Consider the following 18,031-nt stretch of genomic DNA (forward strand, 5'->3'; position numbering starts at 1 on the left):
TATCAGACATAGGAAGTGTTTCTTTCCGGAGACGTAAAGCTTACTTGAGCTCCTAACCCAGTCTGCTTGGGCTACTGTAACAACATATAACAGAAACTTACTGACTCACAATTCTGGAAGCCAGAAGTGCAAGAGTAAAGTGCCAGTGTGGTCAGGTTCTAGCAAGAGTTCTCTTCCTGGTTCCTCATCATGTCCTCACATGATGTGGGCCTGGGAGCGTGAGAGAGAGAGAAAGCACACACCCGTGCTTCCTGACAGCAAGCGAGCTAGCCATCTGATACCTCTTTCTATAAGGGCACTAATTCATGACCTCATGTAAATCTAGTTATCTCCCAAAGGCCCCATCTCCAAATACCATCACTTTGGGGGGAAGGGCTTCAACATACGAATTCGGTGGGGGTTGAACATAGTTCGGTCCATAGTAGTTCTCAAATAAAAAGGGATTTAAAAAAATCTTGAAAAAGATCCATTCTCCAGAGAATTAGATGACAAACTCGTTTTTTGCAAAAGGCAAGTAGTAAATATTTTCAGCTTTCCAGGTATCTGCTGCAATTCCTCAACTCTGCCACGATGACACAAAAGCAGCCATAGACCATATGTAAACAAATGGGCACAACTTGAGATTTTACTCACAAAAACAGGCAGGGAGCCAGATTTGGCCACCGGGCTGCATGTGGTTTGTCAATCACTGCCCAAGGGCCCAGAATATTATACCACAGCTGTTTGAGGTGAACAGCAGAGCTTATCTCTACTTTTAAGGGACAACAGCCAGAGATACAAGACATAGAAATGTCCCTGCCTCCCTTCCAGAGTCACCATTCTGTTTACATCTGCTGAGTACCCGCTTTAGGACACGCATGTTGCCAAGTGCCTCACGTTTGTTGCCTGATTTGATTCCTTCCTTCCCCATGACCGTTTGAAGTCAGTATGATTTCTTTTTGAGGAGGAAATCAACTGTCAATGAACTTTTTTAAGTTTATTTACTTTGAGATAACACGAGTGAGTGAGTCAGGGATGGGCAGAGAGCAAGGGAGAGAGAATCCCAAGAAGGCCCCACGCTGTCAGGACCTGCCCAACGTGGGGCTTGAACTCATGAATCATGAGATCATGACCTGAGCCGAAAGCAAGAGTCAGACCCTACACTAACTGAGCCACCCAGGCGGGCGCCCCTGTCAATGAATTTCTATCACTGGCCCAAGGTCACACAGCTGACATGCCAGAGCAGAATCCAACCCCTGGCCCCATTCTAGAATATCGACAGGACCCCCTTTGACAGCGGGCTCGGAACCAAACAAAAACTGCGTGATGTAGCCACTACAGCCCCCTGCTGCTGGGATCCCTTGAAAGCAAATCAAGAGAAGTCTGAAGGAGAGCTTCATTCAACCATCCAGTTCAAGCTGTACTTCTCTTTTATTTCCTGAACTCTGTCAAAACTCTAGCTTTTCAGGTCGATCTAGAGTCACCTCCCAGTACAGAGCTCCCACCTCATGATTTTTATTCTTTCTGTGTTGGAAAAGTAACCGGATGCTCCCCTGACTTTAGCTGGGGGAAAGGTGGCCATCGTAAACACTCAGACTTGCCTGGGGGCCCGCAGGACTATTTGAGGGCCAGGCCTCACATATGTGGGGTAGAGCAAATCAGAATAAGGAAGGGGTCTGCCTGCATGGTTTGAGAATCATATTTAATACCATAATCACATACTTTAAAAGATTAAAAAGCGGTGTTTAAGGAAATAAACCACACAATCTCTTTGGCAGGTGTGTTAAACAAGAAGGTCGAGAGGTCCACACTGGTGCGGACAGGCTGCTGGGTGATGGGCAGGAAGACTGCTACCCAGGAGGTGAGCTGGGTCTAGAAGGTGGGTCTCCAGGATCCCAGCCCAGGGCGGGCCCCACAGCACTATGAAGAGTACATACCCTGGGGTAAGACTCCTCCTGAAATCCCGACCCCACCTACTTTTTGATAGCCCAAGCTCCAGGGAAATTCCCATTGGCATCAACTGTAGGAGAGGCAAGGGGCCCAAAGGAGCCCCCTAAAAGCAGGTTGGACAGGGTAGAGGTGGAGTTCGCAGGTGTTGCTGATATAGCCCAGGCCCTGGCCCATCTTTTTCATAGAAACCCTCTCTGTGAACCTCTTTGGAATGGGGAATGGGGGACAGGTGCTCAGCTATGATTCTGAGAAGCTACATGAGTGCTGTCTGCCAACTTCCTTTGCCTTCCTTCGAGGATCACTGCAGGGGGAGGCTGTGCACTGTCTTTAGAAGGCATCCAGGAGATGTTGCTGTTCTTGGAGCCCAAGCTCCAGGAGCTGAAGGAGCAAACGAACAGTTCATTCCTATACCTTATGTCCAGTCTCGGACACAACCTTGTCTAGTTCTATTAGGAGGCATGGATGGCAAGTGACCAGGAGCTAACACATCTGCTTGGAAGTTCATGACCAGTTATAGCCTGGATTCCTCCCAGTGCCAACTGTCATCATCCCACTAACCCTTGTTGGCCCCTACTTGGCCCTGTGGCTCCAAGACAGACCCAAAACAGCCAGATGAACCAGCGGCAGCAGGGGACAGTCCCTTAACAGAGAGGATCTGCTCATGATGCACACTCAGCTCCTTGAGCCTTAAAAGCTTCCCCCACCCAACTTTGCGGAGACTTGGGGCTTCTCCCAGATGCAGACACCTGAAAGGTTTTCCATATCCAGGAAATGACCAGGAACATGAGAAGAGACACAGATGTCAAACTGCCAGGTGATAACAAGGGGGAAACATTTTCTATTGAATCCAGGTGCATGGGGTTAAAACCGGTACAATTTTTTTTTCATCAGAGAATTCCTCTGATATTCAGGGGAAAGAGAAACCAGTTCATTGCCTCGCCCAACACGGGCACATTACACGGCTGGGCTCTGGAGAAGCCACCTGTCTCTGCGGGCTTAGTGTCAGCTAACTGCCCTCGTGTATTCTCAAGCACATCTGCTGGGCTGGTTCTTGTGCGCTTGGGGCTGGCTTTTCCCTGTGACCCCCTGTGGAGGAGGCCCTAAGGACAGAAGGCCGACTTTCTGTGCCCTCAGAGATGCCATGAAAAACAGAAACCACAGCCCCTGCTGCCTGAACCCCTGTAGGTTGCACAGGAACCAGCCTAAAGCTCCCCAGCCTCACTCACACTTCCAACAATTCTGCCCCAGGGTCTCGGGTACCAGGCAAGGATGCTGACACAGGGTCCGCCAGCAATAAACCCTAGACGCCATCACAGCACGACCCAAAGCCACAGTGGCTGCAGGAATAGGCAAAGGAAGATCAACCGGGACCCAAAGAGGGATGTCATGTCTTGCAAGAACCTGAAGGCACCAGAGGACTTTCTCTGCTTTCTGCACAAGCCCCCTGGAGCCTGGGCAGCAGAGGCTGCTGGCCTTTCCTTCCTCTCCAGGCCCCAGCTCACTGTGCGCTCCATGCTGGTGAGAAGGGAGGGTAAAGGAAAGGAGGGTATGCTGGGTCAGTGTCACCTCAAAGTCCATGTCTACTTGGAACCTCCAAATGTCAACTTGTTTAGAAATGGGAAATTAATGCAGAAAGAAGGAAGGAAAGAGGGAAATAGATTCTGAGAGCGTATAATTATGCCAGAGACCACATTTGATATTTTCACATATACCATCTCATATAATCTGAAAAATAACTCTGAGGGGTAGATATTATTATTCTCATAGACCAATGAGAAGACGACACCTGAGTAAGTAATTGCCCTCAGCCATTAAACTAGAAAGAAGCAGAACTGTATTCTTTCTTCGTCCTGACCCTCTTCCCGTCTGGGCCAGGGGAGTGAGCAAGTTAATATAATAAACCATCCCTTGCTGAGGCATCTGCACCAGGAATTAGCCTGAAAGTCCAAGTGCATTGTAAGTGGGACCATTCACAAGGGTTCCCCCATTATGACCCCGTCAATGGCATTTTAATATCTGGATAGATGGGAAGACCTCCCGTGGCAGAGCAGATGGGGAAGAAGGGCCCTCAGCACCCCCACAAAGTACACCGTGTCTATTTCTAGAAAAATGCAAGTGTGGTTGGCATAAGAGGATTTTCAGTGCTGTTCCTCCTGTGAACCCAGGGCTAATTGTGACGATCCATTTCAAAGTTATTACCTCTGTCAAAGCCATCATCAAGGCCAAACATAAAAGTGGTGTATAGATGATAAAACTCAAGAGTGACACTCATGATGTTCGTTGGTAAGAAGCTATTCAAATGGAAAGGATGATTACTGGATCAGGGTGGGCCGTGGGTCTAATCCTTATAAAAAGAGGGAAACATGGACATAGAGACACAGGCACAGGGAGAAAATGGCCACGTGAGGATGGAAGCAGAAAGTGGAGTGGTGCTGTCCCAAGGAGCGCCTGGGGCCCCCAGAACCTGGAAAAGGAAGGATCCTTCCCTAGAGCCTTCAGAGGAAGCCTGGCCTCGCTGATGCCTTGCTTTCAGGCTTCCAGTCCCCTGAACTATGAAAGAATAAAAACTATCCAGTTTGTAGGTACAGTCGATCCTCATTATTTGCAGATTCCGTATTTGCAAATTTACCCACTCACTAAAATGTATCTGTAACCCCAAAATCTCTAGCTCGGAGCCTTAGCCGTCGCTCCTGAGCAGGTGCAGAGTGGCAAAACAATTGAGTCCCCCAACACACATGTTTCTAGCTAACATCAAATGAGGCCGTGTGCTCTGTATTCTTGTTTCCTTTCTCATAAATAAGCGTCCTTTCTGCAATTCATTTAGCGCTATGGTTTTACATTTGTGCACTTTTTGTTGGTGATTGTGCTGTTCAAAATGCCCCCAAAACAGTGCTGAAGTGCTGTCTGGTGTTCCTAAGAAGGTTGTGATGTACCTTACAGACAAAATACGTGTGTTAGATAAGATTCATTCAGGTATGAGTTATAGCGGTACTGGCCATGAGTCCAATGTTAATAACTATATATATATATATATATATATATATATATATATATATATATATATAAACAATATATAAATATATATATATAAACAATATATAAATATATATAAGCATTATATATTATATATAATATATTAACAATATACATATTATATATAATATATATAAATATATTAAGATCTTTAAACAGAAATGCATAAAACAAGGTTATTGACTTATTGGTTGATGAAAATATTGTGACCAAAGGCTTTCAGGAATCTAACCTGTGTTTCTTCTCGGAACAATGGCTCAGTATTGCTAATTCAGTGTTCGCAGGGACTTGGTAGAGCAGAACTACTGTGGCTGATGAGAATCGATTGTACTTTGTTCCAGCAGCCCTAAGATACCAAAACAAAGCCCTCTTCAGACTTACCGAGAACCTTGCAGGCCTCTTGGATGAGCTTAATGGTGATGATGTCATCATACACTGTGTAGGTCATGAAGGCATCTTGCACTTCTGCGGAAGTTCTGAAAGGTAAACCACGAAGCAATGAAAACCCAGCAACTGGAGCTTTGCCTCAAGGATATACTCAGTAACTCGCGAGATATAATATAGAAAGAACACTCTCGATCATGAGGAATAGGAGGCAGTGGAGTATTTAGGGGTCCTCTCCTCCAAGATGTCTTCTCCAGATACCAGCTTCGGGCAAGAGCTCCCTTCTCAAGTATCTACGGTAGGCTAGGTGTTTCCCTAATTTATATCAAAATTATTAGTCTTCCCCTCTAGACTGTGCCCCTTGAGCATGGGTATTATGACTTATTTTTATCTTTGAACCCCCAGCAAGAGGTACAGTGGTTGGCACAAGTCAAGAACCTAATACGTGTTAGTGAACACGGAACTCTGTGGTCGCAGAGCCTCATTCTCTAAAGCAAGTAAGACAGCTGCTTGAGAATCTCACTGCTTTGCAACCTGGTAGCTTTGTTTTAGGAGCTGGCGATGGACTTTAGTCTTACAACAGTTAGCCAAACCTGGTAAAAAAAAAAGGGGGGGGGGGCTTAACCTGGGAGTTAGGCTCTTGGCTTGCTTCTTGTGTGAACCATTAAACTGCATGTAGCAATTCAGTCAATTCAGGAGGCTGGGCTTGGGAATGCTTCCCTGAGAAAGGGAGATTTACTGAGACCAGCATTCTGGACAGAGTGAATAGGCTCCAAGGCAGCAGAGAGAATGAAGAACCAAGAAGAATACAAAACATTTGAGTTTATCCCAGAACACGTCACAGAATCTTGGAAGAAGCGTGAAATTTCCTAGTAGTCCAATTCTCCCATTCTATATTACCTCTGACTGCTAGCCTTCTAGTTTCTTCTTAAAGGCTTTCAGTGCCAAGAATCTTACTCTTCTGCAAGGCAGCACCTTAGATTTACAGACTGCTCTCTTGGACAGAATCTTCTCTTACGTTGAACCAAAACCTACTTCTAGACCTTGGTAATGGGCATCTGCTTTTGGCCATGGAGCTGACAGATCATTTCTGATCATCCCCCTTACTGTTGAGGAAATGGAAGCTCAGAAAGGTTGTCTTGCCAGCATCCCCCAGCTGACGTGTGAGCGATCTGGGTTCTGAGCTCTGAAGCCCACACAGTCCTGGCACCTTGCCATCACAGTTCCACTCACCGGTCTTGGATGTGCACCCTGGGGACACGCAGATGGTGTTGGTCCCACCTCCAGATACCAGCCCTCTAATACTTGAAGATCTTTATTCATTCCTAAAGCTTTCCCCGCCCCCACCCCGGGCTAGACGCTCCTTTATCTTCCTGGATTTCATCTTTCTCACTATTAAATGGGAGAATAATACCTGTCCCACATTTCTGGCAGGAGTATTGATGAGGATAAAAGAGGGTAGCCAGCGTGAAAGGAGAGAATAAGTACCACACGGATGCAAGGAGGAGCTGCAGTAATAAAACAAGGGCACAGAGACGGCATGCTGTGTCAGGGGTGACCCAGCCAGGAGTCGGGAAACCCTGGTTCCAAATCTATCCCCGATACAAACAAGCTCTGAGGGAAAATGACTTTCTCTCTTTGCACCTCGATATCCTTACTGGTAAAGTAAAGGAGGTGGTTGGTAAGATCAGCGTTCCTTAACAGTTAAAAAAAATTTTTTTTAAGATTTTTTAATGTTTATTTATTTTGAGAGAGAGAGAAAGAGAGTGGGGGAGAGGCAGAGAAAGAGGGAGATAGAAGATATGAAGTGGTCTCTGTGCCGACAGCAGAGAGCCCGACGCGGGACTCGAACTCACGAACTGTGAGATCGCCACCTGAGCGGAAGTTGGATGCTTCACCGACTGAGCCACCCAGGCGCCCCAAACCTTTTGTTTCAGTCCATGTTCCCCTCCTAACCCCACACACACTTGCTAGAGCTTCTCAAACAGCCCTGTAGGGGCACTTGACCATCATGAACTAGAAGCTCTCTGGGTTTCTCTCCACTTGTAAGATTCCTATTTTGGTCCATGTCTGTACGGTGCGTTCTAAGCATCATCAAAGGCAACTGTTCAGAGAAGCTGAATGTGACGCCCAGGGCAGACAAAGGATGCCCTTAACCACCGCTACTCTCTTCAGCGGGGGGCTCTCTGCCGTGTTGTCATCACCCTCCATCTACTTGCCCAGGGCCTGCGGGCCTTTGTGAAACCTTGGACCCTGCTTCTATGCCTGTTTCATAGAAACACCATGAGCGACGTCCAAATTTAAACCTGATGTGTTATCATTTATTCAGAAGGCCCCCAAAGGGATTATGTCATCTCCAAGACCCTTGGAAATGTAACAGACTCCGCCGCACCTCCCAGGCTTCTGGTGGGACCACCCACCCATCCATGTCTGGATCTGGCAGCCTCTCCTTTCCTATAGGCTGAACTTGTAATGCTTTAGTGTCAAATATTGATTTGGTCTGTATATATGTTGCATGTCTCTGGGATGCCAGACATGCCCAGACTGTTATGATTACACAGGAATTGCCAGCCTTGCTTATTGATCTCCATAATCTTGTATATGACACTTCCCACAGGGTCAGTGTATGCTCGCATATATAGTCATTCAAACTGCTCTAGTCAAGCAGTACGTTCGCGAAGAATAAAAGTAAATAAATAAACCAATTGGTAACCTTCCCACGAGGTGGCAAAACCTCCGCTAAGAAGGGAAGGAGAGAGAAATGGCCCTCAGAAGACATTTTTAAAAGACTGGGGCCTGGAAAAGCAGTGTGGGAAATGAAGTAAGTTGACGTTTCAAACTCACACAAAGAGGAGCACGTTTCACGTAACGTGAAAAATGCCAACCACAGAGGCGGCCACACATACACATATTCAGAAGATCTGGCGAATCAGTCTTTAACTGGAATAGTTGGCCATTAAATGTACGTGCCTCTGGGGGCGCCTGGCTGGCTCAGTCGGTTAAGCGTTCCAACTTCGCTCGGGTCATGATCTCATGGTCCGTGAGTTTGAGCCCTGTGTTGGGCTCTGTGCTGACAGCTCGGAGACTGGAGCCTGTTTCCAGTTCTGTGTCTCCCTCTCTTTCTGCCCCTCCCCCTCCCATGCTCTGTCTCTATCTCTCTGTCTCTCAAAAATAAATGTTAAATAAATGTACATCCCTCTTTAGTTAGTTTTAACTAGCGATACCCAGAGTAACTGGGCAGGAAACCAGGGCCAGGCTGTCTACTCCAGAATAACTTGGGGATCTAAATAAACATACAGATTCCTGGGCCCTAGAGGTGGTGCCTGGAAATCCATATTTATTTAACCACTCATCTCAGATATCTCTCCAAGGCTTGGAAACCACTGCTCAGAAACACTTTCTAGGATTCAATCTGGCAAGGCCACATATTACAAATTATAGATCTTACATTGTTCAGCATTACACAACTGATGTAATGGTTTCTAAGAGTCCAGAGTGAGCCATAAAGCCCACAGGAAAAATAAATAGCACGTTGTAGCAAGTTTCAGGCCAAGAAAATGGGATCAATTCTAAGCCGTGGGAAATCACTCCCTCAAGAGCTCCTTTCTGGTAGGTAGAGAATCCATGCAACAAACTTGAGTAAGCATGTGACTCAAGGTGTAGTTGGGGAAGAAGAGGCCCTGAGAGTTGCACGGCCTGTCCTAGTGTCATGACCACCTGGTATTTAGAAGAAGCCCCAGCTTGTCATTCTAGCCAAGCTGGAATGTCACAAAAGCTTTCGTGACGAAAGTGCAGACCTGTTGGGTTGACACACATAGTTGACACACATAGACCCTGCACCCCATCCCTTACCTCCAGCCACCTCCCGTACTCATTCCTCAAGATGCTTGAGGTTCCTGTGACTCGCCATGCCAGATCCTTCCCGTGGACTCTCCCCCGACTGGAAGAGCCTCACTCTCTCTTATCTGGCCAACTTGCCTCACTCTCTCTTATCTGGCCAACTTTTGTTCCTCCTTCCCAACTCAGCCTCAGAATCACCAACTCTGGTCAGTAGGAGCTGAAGTCAGATTCTAGCACCTCTCCTCTGAGCTCCTGGGTCTCCCCCACTTACCTATCTTAACACTGGCTGCACCGTAACCTTTGATTTACCTGTCCATGGGCCTCCTAGACTACAGGCTCCAAAGTGCAGGAAAACGGCATTTGATTTCCTATCTTTAATATACCTGGCACACAATAAGAGCCTGATAGGTCGTCATAAGAGGCGTACAAAGTGTGAGAGGCCTAACTTGATAGAGGCTTACGTATCCACTGTGTGAGTCGGGAGACCTGGAAATGAATCCTGGCCCTACCACAGTCGAGCTGGGTGACTTGAAACAAATCTCCCTGTGCCTCCATTTCTCCATTTTTACCCTGAGCGTATTGGGTCAACGTTTCCAAGGAGAATTTGATGTACAACTCTCCTCTGCCCTGCCCTCCCATCTCTCCAGCTACCATACAATGTGATTCACTGAGAATGACTCTGGCACCTAAACCAGCAGTTCTCAAAGTGTGTTCCATGGAAGCCTGGGGGGGGGGGGGTGCCTAAGAAGCTTCTCAGGGTCCATGAGGTCAGAACGATTTTCATAATAAAATTAAGACATTGTTTGCCCTTTGGGCTGGCTAAAATGTGATCTACCCGTTCCAAAGCATTGGTAGGTAGATCTGTTAGTGCCCTACGTAGCGTGAATCGAGGCAGTGGCTCTAAACTGCACTGAGTAGTTATCATATTCTTCACTGCCACACACTCGTGGTAAAGAAAAACAAAGCTGGTTCCACTTCAAACTGTCCTTAAAGATGCAATAAAACTGGGCACCTGGGTGGCTCCTTTGATTATACATCCAACTTTGGTTCAGGTCATGATCTCACGGTCCGTGGGTTTGAGCCCGGTGTGGGGCTCTGTGCTGACAGCTCAGAGCCTGGACCCTGCTTCGGATTCTGTCTCCCTCTCTCTCTGTCCCTCCCCTACTTGTGCTCGGTCTCTCTCTGTCTCAAAAATAACGTTTCTTTTAAAAGATGCAACAAAATGGTCAATTTTCTTAAATCTTGGCCCTGAGTACACCTCTTTTGAACATTCTGCATGACAAATTGGGAAGTGCACATCAACAGAAAGCACCTCTCCTGTGTATGGAAAGAGGATGGTCAGCTCGAGGAAAAACACTTTTATGATGGTCTTTGTGAGCCGAATTAGCTACCGTTTTCATGGAACATCATTTCTACTGGGAAGAATCCCCGACAGACGGACCATGGTTACTCAGAATTGGATACTTGGCAGACATTTTCTTAAAAAACAGAACAAAGTTAACTTGTCACTTCAAGAAAAATAACTGACAGAATGTGTTGCCAGTGATAAAACTCAAGCTCTCAAGTGAGAATTGGAATTTTGGGAAACTTGCGTCTGCTACCGTGAGCTCATTAGCTTCCCGTGATGAGAGTGTGGTGATATTAACAAATGTGATTTTGACATTGTATAATGCATTAGGGCAATAGTCACAAGATCTGCATAACTCTGTCAGCTCATATTTTCCAAATGACTAATGATGATAGGACAAAATGATGGTAAAAGACATTTCAACGTATACCACAGGCCAAAGGATTCGCACTCAACATTGTAACTCATCCTGGAGAAACTGCCCCTGGCAGAGCTTTTGTGAAGTTTAAAAGAACATCCACCGGTATCTGAAAAGAGCATTAAAGTACTTCCTTCTCCTGTATTTTCTTCATACATTTCACTGAAAACACAGATCGCAACAGATAAAGCGGAGAAAATAGAATCCAGCTAGTAAGGCAAACATTGAAGACATTTGCAAACAATGTAAAGCAATGTCTCCCTTCTAATTATTTTATTTATTTGGCTAGTAGTTATTTTTCATAAAAATATTTATGCTCACATGTAATAGGTTTATTATTGCTATTTTTAAATAAATCAATAAATAACCACTTATTAAAACTTCTCAGGTTTAATTCCCAATATAGTAAAGGCCAATAGATAAAAGTTCTTAGCGTCTTCAATAGTTTTTAAGGTTAAAAAGTCTTCCTAAGGCCAAATTGTTTGAGAACTTCCAATTTAAACCCAGAGTGAATCAGGTTTGCTTTGGGAGCAGAGGAAGCTGAGGCTTCTGGGGAAGAAACAGCCCTGCCCAGCCTCCCTTGTATGGAACCACCCCAGCCTGGGAGGGTGGTGGAAGGACCACCCCGTATGCCCTGATGATGGTTCTAGGCCCTTCTGGAAGGGACTGCAGACCAGCCAGCCCCCAGAGCCAGCTCCTCCTGATGGACTCAAAAGCATCCAGACCTTAATGTGACCCCTAAAATAGGCATCTGAAAGAGACGCTTCAGCTCCCTGATTGGGGACCACCTGCTACATAGGGGACCTTCCCTAAAACAACAGTGGGAAGGTGGGGAAAGAGAGGTGAGACACGTAGAAGTAGACAAAGAGCTGGCATTCTTCTAGAACTTGCCATCGGGAAAGAAGCACACGTGGTAAGCAACTGCCTAGAAAGTTACAGATGTACAGAAAGGAATTTGTCTAAGCTATCAATAAAAATAAAACACAATAAAAACAATTTTCAGCCAACTGTGTTAGGGGTACATTCATTCTGTTCTCTTGATGGAAAATGATCTCATTAAATCATTGTCATATGAACAGGTTAGCCAAAAGCAGCCAAAGATGCGGGGAAAAATAGAAAGGTGAGTCAGGTGTTAATAAATATGTGTTACCTTTTGGACCATTGATATTAATGTTATCTGTCAACTTTAAAATTTTTATTCTCATTCTAAATAAATACTCACTTTTGAGGCCAAATTTTTATTTGTGATTTTTAAAATTTATTTATTTTTTAATTTACACCCAAGTTAGTTAACATATATTGCAACAATGATTTCAGGAGTAGATTCCTTAATGCCCCATGCCCGTTTAGCCCATCCGTTTCCCACAACCCCTGCAGCAACCCTCTATATTTGTTCTCTATATTTAAGAGTCTCTTATTTTTTGTCCCCCTCCCTGTTTTTATATTCTTTTTGCTTCCCTTCCCTTATGTTCATCTGCTTTGTATTGTAAATTCCTCATATGAGTGAAGTCATATGATATTTGTCTTTCTCTGACTGACTAATTTCTCTTAGCATAATACCCTCTAGTTCCATCCACATAGTTGCAAATGGCCAGATATCATTCTTTTGGATTGCCAAGTAATACTCCATTGTATATATATACTACATCTTCTTTACCCATTCATCCATCGATGGACATTTGGGCTCTTTCCATAGTTTGGCTATTGTTGATAGAGCTGCTATAAATATTGGGGTTCATGCATCCCTTCGAAACAGCACACTGTATCCCTTAGATAGATACCTAGTAGTGCAATTGCCGGGTCGTAGGGTAGTTCTATTTTTAATTTTTTGAGGAACCTCCATACTGTTTTCCAGAGTGGCTGCACCAGCTTGCATTGCCACCAGCAGTGCAAAAGACATCCTCTTTCTCCGCATCCTTGCCAACATCTGTTGTTGCCTGAGTTGTAACTGTCAGCCATTCTGACAGGTGGAAGGTGGTATCTCATTGTGGTTTTGATTTGTATTTCCCTGATGATGAGTGATGTTGAGCATTTTTTCATGCGCCGGTTGGCCATCTGGATGTCTTCTTTGGCAAAGTGTCTAGTCATGTCTTTTGTCCATTTCCTCACTGGATTATGTGTTTTTTGGGTGTTGAGTTTGTTAAGTTCTTTATAGATTTTGGATACTAACCCTTCATCTGATATGTCGTTTGCAAGTATCTTCTCCCACTCCGTTGGCTGCCTTTTAGTTTTGCTGATTGTTTCCTTCGCTGTGCAGAAGTTTTTTATCTTGATGAGGTCCCAATAGTTCATTTTTGCTTTTATTTCCCTTGCTTCCAGAGACACGCCGAGTAAGAAGTTGCTGAGGTCAAAGAGGTTTTTGCCCGTTTTCTCCTCCAGGATTTTGATGGCTTCCTGTCTTACATTGAGGCCTTTCATCCATTTTGAGTTTATTTTTGTGTATGGTGTAAGAAAGTGGTCCAGGTTCATTCTTCTGCATGTCGCTGTCCAGTTTTCCCAACACGACGTGCTGAAGAGACTGTCTTTATTCCATGCATATTCTTTCCTGCTTTGTCAAAGATTAGTTGCCCATACGTTTGTGGGTCCATTTCTGGGTTCTCTATTCTGTTCCATTGATCTGAGTGTCTGTTTTTGTGCCAGTCTCGCACCTTCTTGATGCTTAAAACTTTGTAATACAGCTTGAAATCTGGAATTGTGATGCCTCCAGCTTTGGTTTTCTTTTTCAGGATTGCTTTGGCTATTCGGGGTCTTTCCTGGTTCCATACAAGTTTTAGAGTTGTTTGTTCTAGCTCTGTGAAGAGTGCTGGTGTTATTTTGATAGAGATTGCTTTATTTGTAATTTTATATTCTTTTTATTTTATATTATTTTTTAAAAGAGGATCTCCAAATTACATAAACTTCAGGCCTTATAATATCTGTTTCTACCCCTGCTAAATTTATCTTTCATATATTCCCACTAAACAAAAATATTTTCAAGCTTTACTTTTGATGGCCTTTATTAGAAAATTAATTTCTTTTTTATATACGTAATAATACGATGATATTAAATACTTTTAAAATGTTCTAAGCACTTGAATATTCTGATATCTTTTGGGGATTGAGTCCACCCACTTAGACATAGTAACCAAATTGATTTCTTGAGGCCCTTGTGGTTCTGATGACATGATTTTAGGCAGCCAGATAAACCAGGAAACACACTCATGGCCAGGAATGGAGTGAGAGTGGGATATAGCCAACATTTCTCGATTTAAGTCAAAACATAGAAACTGTCTGCTTTTACCTACTTTTTAACCAGACCTTATTTATGGGAAAAGCAGAGAATATGGAGGGAGTGAGTGAGGCTTAGTGAGTCCATGGGATGGAGGTGGTTTAGCGGAAGGGGGATGAATAGCAGCCCTCCTGATTGTTTCTGGCTCAAATAGTTTTTCCATGCATTTGAAAACAGTTGTTTGTTTGTTTATTTAATGTTTATTTTAAGAGAGGGGGAGGGGGCATAGAGAGGGAGAGAGAGAATCCTAAGCAGTCTCCATGCCGTCAGCATAGAGCCCGATGTGAGGCTCGAACTCATGAACTGTGACATCATGACCTGACCCAAAATCAACAGTCAGACACTCAACCAACTGAGCCACCCAGGCGCCCCTGAAAGGATGTTTTTTTAAGATGTTATAATGTCAGGTGCTTTTCTTATTTAGTAAGAACAAGATCCCAAAAATGTAGAGGCAGGGGTCCTTGAACATTTTAGGTCACAGAGCTCTTAGGGGTTCTGATGAATACCACGTACTCTTTTCCCAGAAAATACATGTATACACGTGTACTTTTTCAAAGATGATTTCAAATGTTCTCAGACCCTCTCAAGCCCATCCATGAGCCTCTAGTTAAGAACTCACAACACATCCTCTCAATAGGTGTAGAAAAGTCATTTGACAAAATACAGCATCCTTTCTTGATAAAAGCCTTCAAGAAAGTAAGGATAGAAGGATCATAGCTCAAGATCATAAACGCCATATACAAAAGACTCACAGTTAATATCATCCTCAATGGGGAAAAACTGAGAGCTTTCCCCCAAGGTCAGGAACACAACAAGTATGTCTACTCTCACCACTGTTATTCAACATAGTGTTGGAAGTCTTAGCCTCAGCAATCAGACAACATAAAGAAAGAAAAGACATCAAAATTGGCAAGGAGGAAGTCAAATTTTCACTCTTCACAGATGACATGATAATCTATGAGGAAAATCCAGAAGACTTCATAAAATATCTGCTAGAACTGATCCATGAATTCAGCAAGGTCACAGGATATAAAATCAATGTACAGAGATCAGTTGCATTTCTATACACTAATAATGAAGCAGCGGAAAGAGAAATCAAGGAATCGATCCCATTTACTATTATACTAAAAACTATAAAATATCTAGGAATAAACCTAACTAAAAGGTGAAAAACCTATACACTGAAAACTATAGAAAGCTTATGAAATAAATTGAAGACACACAAAAAATGGAAAAAGATTCCATGCTCCTGGATAGGAAGAACAAATATTGTTAAAATGTAGCTACTACCCAAGGCAATCTACATATTCAATGCAATCCCTATCAAAATAACACCAGCACTCTTCACAGAGCTAGAACAAACAACTCTAAAACTTGTATGGAACCAGGAAAGACCCCGAATAGCCAAAGCAATCCTGAAAAAGAAAACCAAAGCTGGAGGCATCACAATTCCAGATTTCAAGCTGTATTACAAAGTTTTAAGCATCAAGAAGGTACGAGACTGGCACAAAAACAGACACTCAGATCAATGGAACAGAATAGAGAACCCAGAAATGGACCCACAAACGTATGGGCAACTAATCTTTGACAAAGCAGGAAAGAATATGCATGGAATAAAGACAGTCTCTTCAGCACGTCGTGTTGGGAAAACTGGACAGCGACATGCAGAAGAATGAACCTGGACCACTTTCTTACACCATACACAAAAATAAACTCAAAATGGATGAAAGGCCTCAATGTAAGACAGGAAGCCATCAAAATCCTGGAGGAGAAAACGGGCAAAAACCTCTTTGACCTCAGCAACTTCTTACTCGGCGTGTCTCTGGAAGCAAGGGAAATAAAAGCAAAAATGAACTATTGGGACCTCATCAAGATAAAAAACTTCTGCACAGCGAAGGAAACAATCAGCAAAACTAAAAGGCAGCCAACGGAGTGGGAGAAGATACTTGCAAACGACATATCAGATGAAGGGTTAGTATCCAAAATCTATAAAGAACTTAACAAACTCAACACCCAAAAAACACATAATCCAGTGAGGAAATGGACAAAAGACATGACTAGACACTTTGCCAAAGAAGACATCCAGATGGCCAACCGGCGCATGAAAAAATGCTCAACATCACTCATCATCAGGGAAATACAAATCAAAACCACAATGAGATACCACCTTCCACCTGTCAGAATGGCTGACAGTTACAACTCAGGCAACAACAGATGTTGGCAAGGATGCGGAGAAAGAGGATGTCTTTTGCACTGCTGGTGGCAATGCAAGCTGGTGCAGCCACTCTGGAAAACAGTATGGAGGTTCCTCAAAAAATTAAAAATAGAACTACCCTACGACCCGGCAATTGCACTACTAGGTATCTATCTAAGGGATACAGTGTGCTGTTTCGAAGGGATGCATGAACTCCAATATTTATAGCAGCTCTATCAACAATAGCCAAACTATGGAAAGAGCCCAAATGTCCGTCGATGGATGAATGGGTAAAGAAGATGTAGTATATATATACAATGGAGTATTACTTGGCAATCCAAAAGAATGATATCTGGCCATTTGCAACTACGTGGATGGAACTAGAGTGTATTATGCTAAGCAAAATTAGAGAAAGACAAATATCATATGACTTCACTCATGTGGAATTTAAGAAACAAAAAAAGACGAATTAAGGGAAGAGAAGCCAAAATAATATGAAAACAGAGAAGGAGACAAAAAATGAGAGACTCTTACATACAGAGAACAAACTGAGGGTTGCCGGTAGGGTGTTGGGTGGGAGGATGGGCTAAATGGGCAATGGGCAACAAAGAGGACACTTGCTGGGATGAGCCCTGGGTGTTATTTGTAAGTGATGAATCACTAAATTCAGTTCCTGAAATCATTATTACACTATATGTTAACTAACTTGGATTTAAACTTAAAAGAAGAACCCACAACACATCTCTCCTAAATTGATTAATTTGGGCTTGATGAGCATCCATCCATCTGCCATTCATTTATTCCTCTTCCGTTCATGCGTACATAAATCACGCAGGCATCCATCCCTTCCCTATGCACTTGTTTCTACAGTGGAGAAATATGCCATTCGTGCTGGCTGCATCCAGAACCTCTTCTCAGGGACCCTACGCTCTGAAGTCCACCTGATTGGACCAGGTATTGGCTCCTGACCAAAGTCAGTCTGTCAAATCCTCTGTCTCAGGTGACAGAGACAGTGTCGGGAATTGAGACACTGAGAAACTGAGTCTATCAAATGATTGTAACCTCTTGAATTGAAAGGACATATAAAAAATGGGGAGACAAATTAAGATATGTTCAGAGAGAGACAGGAAAATAGAGGCAACATAAAAAGATACATAGAGATGGAGAGAGGTCCACTGACCTTCTATTTCCTCTGTGGTCTCTCTGCTTTCCACAGATGAGCTCTGTGAATTCTACTAACCCTACCCTCTGACTCCTAACTGACTACTTCATTAAACTTTAGCTCACAGAGTGAATTGCTGATCCCTGCAAGCAAAGTCCTGGAATACGTTCCAGACTCTTCTCTGTGTCAGTCATCTCAATCTTCACAAGAGGATAAGGTGAGTACCATCATTATCTCCATTCAGGAGTGAGGGCACCAAGACTCAAAGACCTCAGTAACCCATTGCAGTCAGAATAAAATTCCCACTCCTTTCCTTCTTTAACCACGTGGATATTCTGGTCCTTAACCACATCTCCACTTCCATCTCCTACCAGACTCTCAGTCATGATACTCCAGTCACAGTGAGGTTTCTTCCGGGTCTCAAATTTACTAAACCCAGTCCCACCTCAGGACCT

At 43.8% G+C, this 18,031-nt stretch overlaps 1 long non-coding RNA gene across 3 annotated transcripts in view; it reads left to right on the plus strand.

The window, feature by feature from the left end:
- LOC132682114 (uncharacterized) overlaps positions 1 to 18,031 on the plus strand; it is a 67,736-nt gene that overhangs the window by 44,142 nt on the left and 5,563 nt on the right. For all 3 annotated transcript variants that reach the window (XR_009611475.3, XR_014137423.1, XR_014137421.1), the window contains 2 exons: positions 1,758 to 1,840; positions 17,697 to 17,793. This is a non-coding gene — a long non-coding RNA (uncharacterized LOC132682114). The remainder of the gene's footprint in view (positions 1 to 1,757; positions 1,841 to 17,696; positions 17,794 to 18,031) is intronic.

This window comes from Panthera onca, chromosome A1 (assembly GCF_046562875.1).
Source record: "Panthera onca isolate mPanOnc1 chromosome A1, mPanOnc1 haplotype 2, whole genome shotgun sequence".
Lineage (NCBI taxonomy): Eukaryota > Metazoa > Chordata > Mammalia > Carnivora > Felidae > Panthera > Panthera onca.